This window comes from Rhinolophus sinicus, chromosome 11, assembly GCF_057876585.1.
Source record: "Rhinolophus sinicus isolate RSI-liver-muscle chromosome 11, RSI-T2T, whole genome shotgun sequence".
In the NCBI taxonomy this organism is placed as follows: domain Eukaryota; kingdom Metazoa; phylum Chordata; class Mammalia; order Chiroptera; family Rhinolophidae; genus Rhinolophus; species Rhinolophus sinicus.
The window spans coordinates 20,461,761-20,470,745 of NC_142511.1; the positions used below are offsets into that span (position 1 = coordinate 20,461,761).

At 40.9% G+C, this 8,985-nt stretch overlaps 1 non-coding gene across 1 annotated transcript; it reads right to left on the bottom strand.

Moving 5' to 3' along the window:
* Nucleotides 1-258: 258 nt before the first annotated feature.
* LOC141569406 (U6 spliceosomal RNA) lies at nt 259-365 on the bottom strand. The gene has a single exon (XR_012493018.2). It is a non-coding gene; the product is annotated as a U6 spliceosomal RNA (small nuclear RNA).
* Between the last annotated feature and the right edge of the window lie 8,620 nt (nt 366-8,985).

Here is an 8,985-nt window from a genome sequence, read left to right on the forward strand (position 1 = left end):
CTTTAACCTTTTGCATTTTAATTATGATACGTCTTGATGTTGGCCTGTTTGGGTTCATCTTGTTCGGGACTCTCTGCACTTCCTGGGCTTATATATCCATTTCCTTTGCCAGGTTAGGGACGTTTTCTCTCATTATTTCTTCAAATAGGTTTTCAATTCCTTGCTGTTCCTCTTTTCCTTCTGGTACCCCTATAACGTGAATGTTGGTAAGTTTGATGCTGTCCCAGAGGCTCCTTAAACTTTCCTCATTTTTTAAAAAGAAATATGGACTGCTTCGTGAATTTGTGCAGCATCCTTGTTAAGGGGCCACACTAATCTTCTCTTTATCGTTCTAATTTTAGTATATGTGATGCTGAAGAGAGCACTGAAAGTTTCTGTTTTGACCTCTATGTTTTATTCCTCTTTTTACTTCTCAATTGATTAAAAACTCAGAGAGGACTTAAGGGATGAAAGTAATTGTCACCCTGAAAACTCCAACACTTGAGGCATTGATTGAAAAACCTTGAGGTAGACAAAACTAGCATTTGGAAATCAAAGTAACACATTGAGAGACTAATGTTTCTATGCAGTGGGAGCAGAGGTATCAGGCTTCCATGCTTGGTAAGCGTGAGCCACAGGATTTGACCTTTGTACAAGAGCAGACTTTTGTGGTTGTGTCCATGGGCAAGTGGCTTGTTTTGTTGTTGTTGTTGTTGTTAAAAGTGCCAGGCTATTTTTTACAAGCTCAGGCCTGTTTTAGCAGATGCTGGAATTTTCTTACACAGACTGAATGAGACTTAGAAGGAGGCATGGACTATTCAGGCCTCTGCCAATATTTTACCACCTACAAATATAAATGGCTATACTTAGAGGACCAAAGAGACACCTTATTTTGTAAGGCTGAAGGGCTAGCCTGCTACATAGGGTATATGTTCTACAGTTTTCCTTTTCCTCCTCTTTTGAGTAGAAATTGTTATTATAATTTTTATTATATTTCACTTTCTTATTATCATAATTTTCTATTTTTTTATTTCTAGTTTTATATTGATTAACTTTGCCATTTACGTCTATTGGAATGTAACCAGGAGAGAAATGGATATCACATATAGATTGAAAATAAGCATTTAAAATGACCTTTTGGTCATCAACTCTGGATGCACTAGCAGGTCTTGACATCACATTATCTTCTGATGGGAAGATGCTGAGTAAATGTGTGCCTGTATATTGGACAATACCAATAAAATAGCTACCTTTTATTAACTGCTCACCTTCTGATCCATTCTAAGTGCTTTACATGTATTTATTATAGCAACTATATGAGATGGTTCTATCATTATTCCCATTTTGTGGGTGAAGATGCTAAAAAATAGAAAAGTTTAAGTTACTTTCTTAAGGACCTAATAAAACTAAAATGGTATAGCCAAGATTCAAACTCAGTCAGTCTGACTCCACTAAGCTTTAAAAATAATTATTTAGGCAGGAACATTTTTGTAACTAAATGTGTCAGAAAAACAGAAAACAAAGAACAGAACATACTAGACGATTTTTCAGGGCCTTCGTGACTATTTCCCCGTCTGACCACAGCTGACTGAACCATGGCTAAACTAGACACTTGACACAAAGCCATGCATACATAGGCTGATGAGCATCTTATGACTAGAACTTAAAAGGCAAACTAGTCGATCAAATTCTCTCCAAGGATTTAAACTAAGATACATAGAGATACTTGCCAATACTGAGGGCTGGTGTCGGGACTGGGAGGCTATATAATCTTAGATGAAAAGCTAGTCATTTGGGACCACATGGAAAATGAGGAAGCAGAAAAAGCTGGCTGGTGGAAAGGAGAACAGAATAGAAATTTAGAGAAAATCTGAGATAAACATTCAATATCAGAGAAAAAAAAAGGTATTCTTCAATTCTTTTGAACATTCTTGTGTCTGTTTTTCTTCCTTGCAATCTAATTAGTCCAACAACACAGTATTACAATTGGCTTACTAGGATAGTTACCGAACAACCAAACACAATGTCTGGAACACAGTAGGTGCTCAATAAGTGCTTTTCAAATTACAGGGTAAGAAAGATTGATCCTGAATAAACACAGAATCCTGAGATTCTGTGCTGAATAAACAGGTGATTTTCCCAGCATATCTATTGTTTGCAGCTACACAGCAGACAATTTTTCCAAATACCTGATTGGGTACAAGGTCGTGAATCTCCTACCCCCAAGTTTCTGGCTCTCATAAGCACTATAAACCCTAGAAGAAGAAAAAATTGTTAGTTGCCTCCTTCATAATCCAAAGAGACTCTGATTTTGCCTACCACCATACCCCAACTAGGGTTGCCAGATAAAATTCAGGATGCCCAGCTAAATTTGAATTTCAGATAAGTAACAAATAATTGCTTATTATGTGTGTCCCAAATATTACATTATATGGGTACATACATATTCTAAAAGAGAATTATTTGTCTATCTGAAATTCAAACTTAAGTGGGCCTCTTATATTTTTGCTTGCTAAGCCTGACAATCACTAAGGGTCAATTTTCCCCCAAATAACCAGGCCAATTCAAGATGTCCAGTTCTTGGAGTTGTCTCTTCATAGCATCTCACCCCACGTAGAAGATGGTGGACCCCCCCTCTCCTCATACCCCATCCAACCACAAGTGCTGAGATGCAGAAGTGTATCGTATGCACACAAACACACATCCAGACACACACATCCTACAAAAGAAGGCCATGATGTTTTTTGTTTTTATTTTTATGCTTAAGAGGTGGAAGTTACTAGATTCAAAGCATTGCTAAGCTCGTTGAAAAACAATCTGGGTGGACATGGCAATACTTTGACCCTTTTATTGTTCACTTTCAGTGTTATCAACATAACTTCCTCTGCTCCCAAGGGATACTCCAGAACACTTGGCCAGACTTCCTAACACCTGAAAGCGTTTCAGCAAATCTAATCCTCAATTGCTACATTGACCAACTCTTCAAATTATGTGTAAGAGCTACCGCTATCCACCCTCCCTCAGCAGGACACCTGTGGCATCATAGAATCCTTCTGATGGGAAGGCGCTCCCCTCCTCTGCCCCGCCACCCAGCCACGCTTTCTTTGGGAAGAACAATGTAGACAAAAGGAGGCAAAGAATCATGACCTTGAGACTTCTTGCCACAGTGTTTTCCCTGTAACTATCTTCACTCCCTCCTGCCATGTACAACTCATGTTTAGGGGTATCCAGTCATCACCCCCTCTCCCACAGCCACATGTAGATGGTGCAGGTGAGAGGCAGTCTCTTTTAGTCACACTCAGGATCCAGATGGCCTCTGTCCCAATATCATAATTTAAATTCTTATCATTTACTTAAGACATTACCAAACTTCCATCGTGTGCCTCATTTAGTTCTTGCAGTAACCTTGCTTTGTGGATATCACTATGTTATTTGCAAATGAGGAAAGTGAGGCTGGAGGGAGCTCAGTCAAGGATTTGCCCAATGTCACAATGAGACACTGGTATATTAGAAACTGGCAGAGCTGGCATTGCCCTTCCCAGGCCAGGGCTTCCCCCCACCCGCTGCAGCTGAATGTGTAGCCTGTGTAATAATGTTTGCTGGGAGCTGTACTATTTTCTCTGTATGTGAGTGTAGGACAGTAGGATAGGAACTGGCCCTGCTTTACACCCACGAAGGCAGAGAAAATTAAAAATACATTTCCCAAACAAATAAGAAAAGCACAGTGGGTCGAAGGAGGCCTGGGATTCAAAGATGTCCAGCCCCAGAGGGGTGGAGGGTGGGAGATGAGGGTAAGGGGGATCAAATATATGGTGATGGAAGGAGAACTGACTCTGGGTGGTGAACACACAATGGGATTTATAGATGATGTAATACAGAATTGTACATCTGAAATCTATGTAATTTCACTAACAGTTGTCACCCCAATAAATTTAAAAAAAAAGAAAAAGAAAAGATGTCCAGCCCAAAAATAGATGAATATTCCTGAGGCAAGGGCAAGAGGTGCTGCTCGTCAGTTATCCAGGGCACACCAGATTGCTGCAGAGGGCGCGAGCGCGCCGAAACCATTGTACTAGATGTTAAATGAAGCAATTAAAGATGAAGGGGACATTTTAATTACCAGGCTTGGCCAGATCTGAAGGGACCCAGGTTTGAAGTGACTGTGAAGACTCAATTATGCCGAACGAGAGCAAGTCACCTGGCATCATGGGGCTGATTATCCAGAAGCTAAGGTGGAGGACAAGGGATACCAGAGACTAAAACAAAGGAGAAAAGTCACATGACAAGAAAAATCATAAGACAGCGGGAAAATGCAAGAGATCCATAACATCCTGAAGTGTGGGATGAACTTGCCTCTCAAGGGAGAAGAGGTAAATTAGTCCCATTAGCAATTTTAGAAATTCCCTCCTCTCTTTCCTCTAATGGATATACTGTTTTCATTTTTTTTCAGCTTTATATATCTCATGAACTTTTCACCTTTCCATTTTTTTCCAAGTCAAAATTTCTGCTTCCCTCTATCACCAGCAACCCCAAGATAGATGCCACAGCAATTCTGGAGCTAGCCTGTCCTTTCTGGAACCTTCCAAACAGGATTCACAAGATACCCCAAGGGTAAGGAGAAAGACAGGTGCTGGGGGGTGCCATATGTCATTTCTCATTTTTTGAAGTATTTCTTTAATACTGATACTTAAAACTCCAATTTGTATTTTATTTCTCCTTCCTCTCTTTTAATCTGTCTTAATATAAATTGGAAACCAAGAGTAAACTTTAGAGTAAATACCTTTGATATCTGTGAGAGATATCTCTAGAGAAATTCGCAATTTCCCAAATTTAAGGCTACCATTATTTTATGTATCATAAAATCTTACATGTCTATGAGCAGATCTGTTTTCAAGCAGATGCAAGAGTCTGCTAAACTCACCCTATGGTCAAGTGATTTACCATCATTCATTAGCCTTGCAGCATGTGGGATTCAGATAAGCTAATTTGTTAGTTCCAGAGTTGAAATCAGAATCTAAATATCTGGACTTCTAGTCCTAGCATTTCCCCCAGATGACATTACCTTATACCTTTGGGGTTTTGACAAATTTCTAAAAATAAATGCATGACTCAATTAAGGCTAAGTAGATTTCTCATAGTGTTTTGTTTTGGTTTTTGTTTTTTCCCAACCCCTAGGTTGACATCTTTTGGCTCCGCATAACCTCTTTGCCCGACCTCAGGAGTGTCTAGAAATACAGAAAAATAAAAGTCATTGATTGACTCATCTTCCCTTCTTATTTTTGCAGACCCGGGGCCAGCTAAGATTACTGTGTAGTATTAGGAGGACGCCTGCTCTTATCCATGCAGAAGGGAGGGGCTACAACCCCCTTGGACAGGACTTGCCTCACTGCCCAGCAGGGAAAGGCTCTTTTCAGGCTGAAACTCAGCAGCATCATGGGAAATTAGCTGACAGCTGAATAGGACAGGAGACAATAGTTGCTTCTAAAGAGCAGGCCAGCCCCTGAGAAACAGGCCTGCCCGCTAATGAGTGGAACCATCCCTGTGTTGCAGGCTGGGAGAAGGAGGGAGTGCCTTTCAGTGAAGATGCATTGTCTTCAATTCCCCGAGCAAAGACCTGCTTGCAAAAATCTGTGTCCCAGAGTCATGATCTGAAAGAGGTCTTCCAGAGGTCAAGAAGTCCATCCCTCTGCTTCCATGATTTCGAATATCATCTAAACAAAAATATCTATGTATATGATTGAGGGGATAGGGAGTGGTACTTGGTGTATTCCATAAACTCCCCCAGGAAAAATATATCGCAACCTTCTCATTTTCTCAGCCCCATCCCAGCCCTCGTACTGACGGGAAACAAATATATGAAGTTGTCACCACAGGTCTTTACAGTCCCTCATCCCCCTTTCTCTCCTTTCCCACACTTTTTGCCATCAGATCAATTTGTTAAAAGCTGTCCTTCCACACCCCCTCAGACAACTAGGAAAGTTTTGTTTCCATTTTGACAAATGGGGAAACTGAGGCAGAAAGAGTAATTGAACAAGGGGCCCTGGGGACTGGTGAATTCTGGTTCCCATCCTACCCAAGCCTTCCAGTCTTTCTTCTCCACTGAGCAGAAGAATGGATGTGCTTTTTCTCTTTCCCCTATAATTAAATCAGACCATTGCCACTTCAGTAAAAACATTTGTTTAGGGAGGAAAGGGGCCTCCTGGTTGTGTGGTACAGCCTTCCCTTTGAGCTGCCCTGACAGAAACAGCACCGGGCCCATGTGTGCCTGCCGGCTCCCCTTTGTAGTATGTGCCATTCATCATTGCCTTTTGGGGCAGCTAAGCGGAGGGCTGGAAAGAGAGAATAAAAAAACGGCACAAGCTTTATAAAACACACTGGTGTTTTTCCTCCTTTCTTTTCATTTAAAAGTCCAAAATGCAACGTGCAGGGCTCAGTTAATCAGAGGGGCTAATGCTTTCCATTTCAAAGGTCCTTTAATCTGAGGAGGCAATTCGCAAACATCTCTTCTCCTGGCCTCGCCTTTCCCATCCCATTAATAATGCAATAATGCTGCCTTCAGTTGAGTGAAAGGAGTTGGGGTGGTGTGTGCAAATTCATTCCTTTACCCTCCCAGGTCTGTGTTCAGACCTGTAACCCTCTTAATCTGCAAATAAGACATCCTCCTTTCGTAATGTCTGCTACAGGTCTACTCCGTTTTAAGAAAGACCGATACATGAAGCACTTAGCAAACCAGCAAATTTTTCCAATTTCAAAAGCGTTTGGGGGGGGGGGGAAGTAGAGCAGCTAAAGGAAGTCTTCACTGGGAGTTGAGAAGCCTGGGTTCAACTCATTCATCCTTTAATGCATGCATATATTTGTTCTCCTCTGAATAAGCACAAACTGTGTCCCAGGCCCTCTGCTAAGCATCGGTGTTAAAAGGGGAATAGAACACGGGTTTCCCTCAAGCATTCTGGGCATGGCTCGGCCACTCATCAGCTGAGTCCTTGAGTTAGGTGCGCAAGCAACATGGCTCTCAGATCTCCATTTTGAAGCGGAAAAATAATAGCTGACTTCCCTCTAGCTTGCAGAGCGAGAAGGTAGTAAACCTGTGCATTTAAGTATTTCTTTACAGATCATTAACTACGATGGGGAATGGAGGGTCATACAAATAATAGAATTTTTGAGCTAGAAGGAACCAAAGAAATCAACTATTCCAATTTTTTTCACAGGAGAAGGGAGTCTGAGAGCTAAAATGTTAGGAGCCTCTGTCCACTGAAAATTTATCCAAATGAAAACAAAACTTCTTTGAACTAATGACAGAAGACAGGGCAAAGTTAGGTGATTTATGCCAACTGGGGGGAGGGGGGGGAGGCTCACCCCCCAATCAGGAAAATTGAGTTCTGGTCTTGGATTTTTCACTAATCAACTAAGTCCATGGATGAATGATTTAACATCTCTTGTGTCCCAGTGCTGTCACCTATAAAATGAGAGTTACAACTAATAAAAACATGGTACAATGGGAAAACAATGACTCTGGAGTCCTAAAGATCTGGGTTTAAGTTTTGCTTCTGCACGTTTTAGCTGTGTGACCTGGGGTACGTTACCTAAAAGCGACTCTCTGAGCTCAGCTTCCACTTCCATAAATTGGGTATAACTTCATCTCCCAAAAGGGATTGTTAGGATTAAATATGGTGAAGCACTTAAAGATTTGAACACAAATGGTAAATACTTTTAATGAATGCTAATTCCCTCCTTTCCTAGATAACCTCTTCTAGAATTAAAATGCTGTGACTATGAAATGTCTCCTTAAAATGTGATCCTATGTAAGTACATTGGCTTTACCACTTTCTCACCTTACACAGTAAGGAGGAGTCAGAAACTTTTCTTCTAATAGAAGATGGAATGGGGTTCTGGCAGTGTGACAGCTCACTCAAGGTCACTGCAGGTTAGCTCCAGAAATGGGAGTTGAACCAGGTATCCCTGCTTCTAGCCTGGAGGCATTTCTCAAAGCAGCTGTCTGTGGCTATGAGGGAAACTCCTTACTTCCCATCAGCAACCTTACCATAAACTCAAATAGTTAAAAATAACAGCAGAAAGAAGAGAAAGAACTCATGTTTGTGGTACTTCATTTAATCTTCTCAATAATTTCATGGGGTAGTAAGTACCCTCATTCTATAGATGAGAAAATGAAGAAAGAACAAGGGGTAAAGGATTTTGCCCAAGGTTCCCATACCTAGTACGTGATGTAACCAGAATTCATCCAGATATAAAGCAAGTCTTGGGGTCACACCATGTGCATGGATGTGGGTCAATCTTTGTCAGCAGAGATCTCTGTATCACCAGAAAAGACTCAATCTCTAAGGCCATAAAAGGAATCTTCTACTCTACAATCTCATATATGATCTTTGATACAAAGCCTCAAAAGTGTTATTTCCAGCCTGAAATTTACTTGTATTTTCCTCCTACACACTTACTCAAAGCCCAAGAGAAAAGCCAAAGAGGTCTGGATCTTCTGGGGACCATAGCCAACACTTCTGACCATCCCTGAGTAAGAGTAAACAGAGCTGGTATTTTCACGGGCTTCGAAGAAGGGACTTCTTCCCCAGCATGCAGTGTGCTTTAAGGCTGAAGCCAGAAGCTGATGAGAAATGAAAAAAAGACTTTTCAAACAGAATAAATGTAAATGAGAAAAGAAGCCCCTGGTTAGGGAAGTTATTCTAGCAAGTGGCTATATAAATGTCTTTATATTGTTATTTCCAATATTAGTTTGTTGTTCCTCTATGAAAGCTGATTTATTTGAAATGTTATTACTAGAAACACCCTAATCTTTTGGTAATAATTCATATACTGGAAGATTACAGTTTTGGAAGGCAGCCCAGTGCTGTCTGGAATCCTATTTATGGATTAAAGGATTTGAACAGCATTGCAAGCAAGATCTCTAAAGAGTAGGCTAATGTAAACCCGGTTCCATATAAAATGTTTTACCCTAGCTGCAGTAACCCCATTAAAGTCCGATTGTTAGAGGAC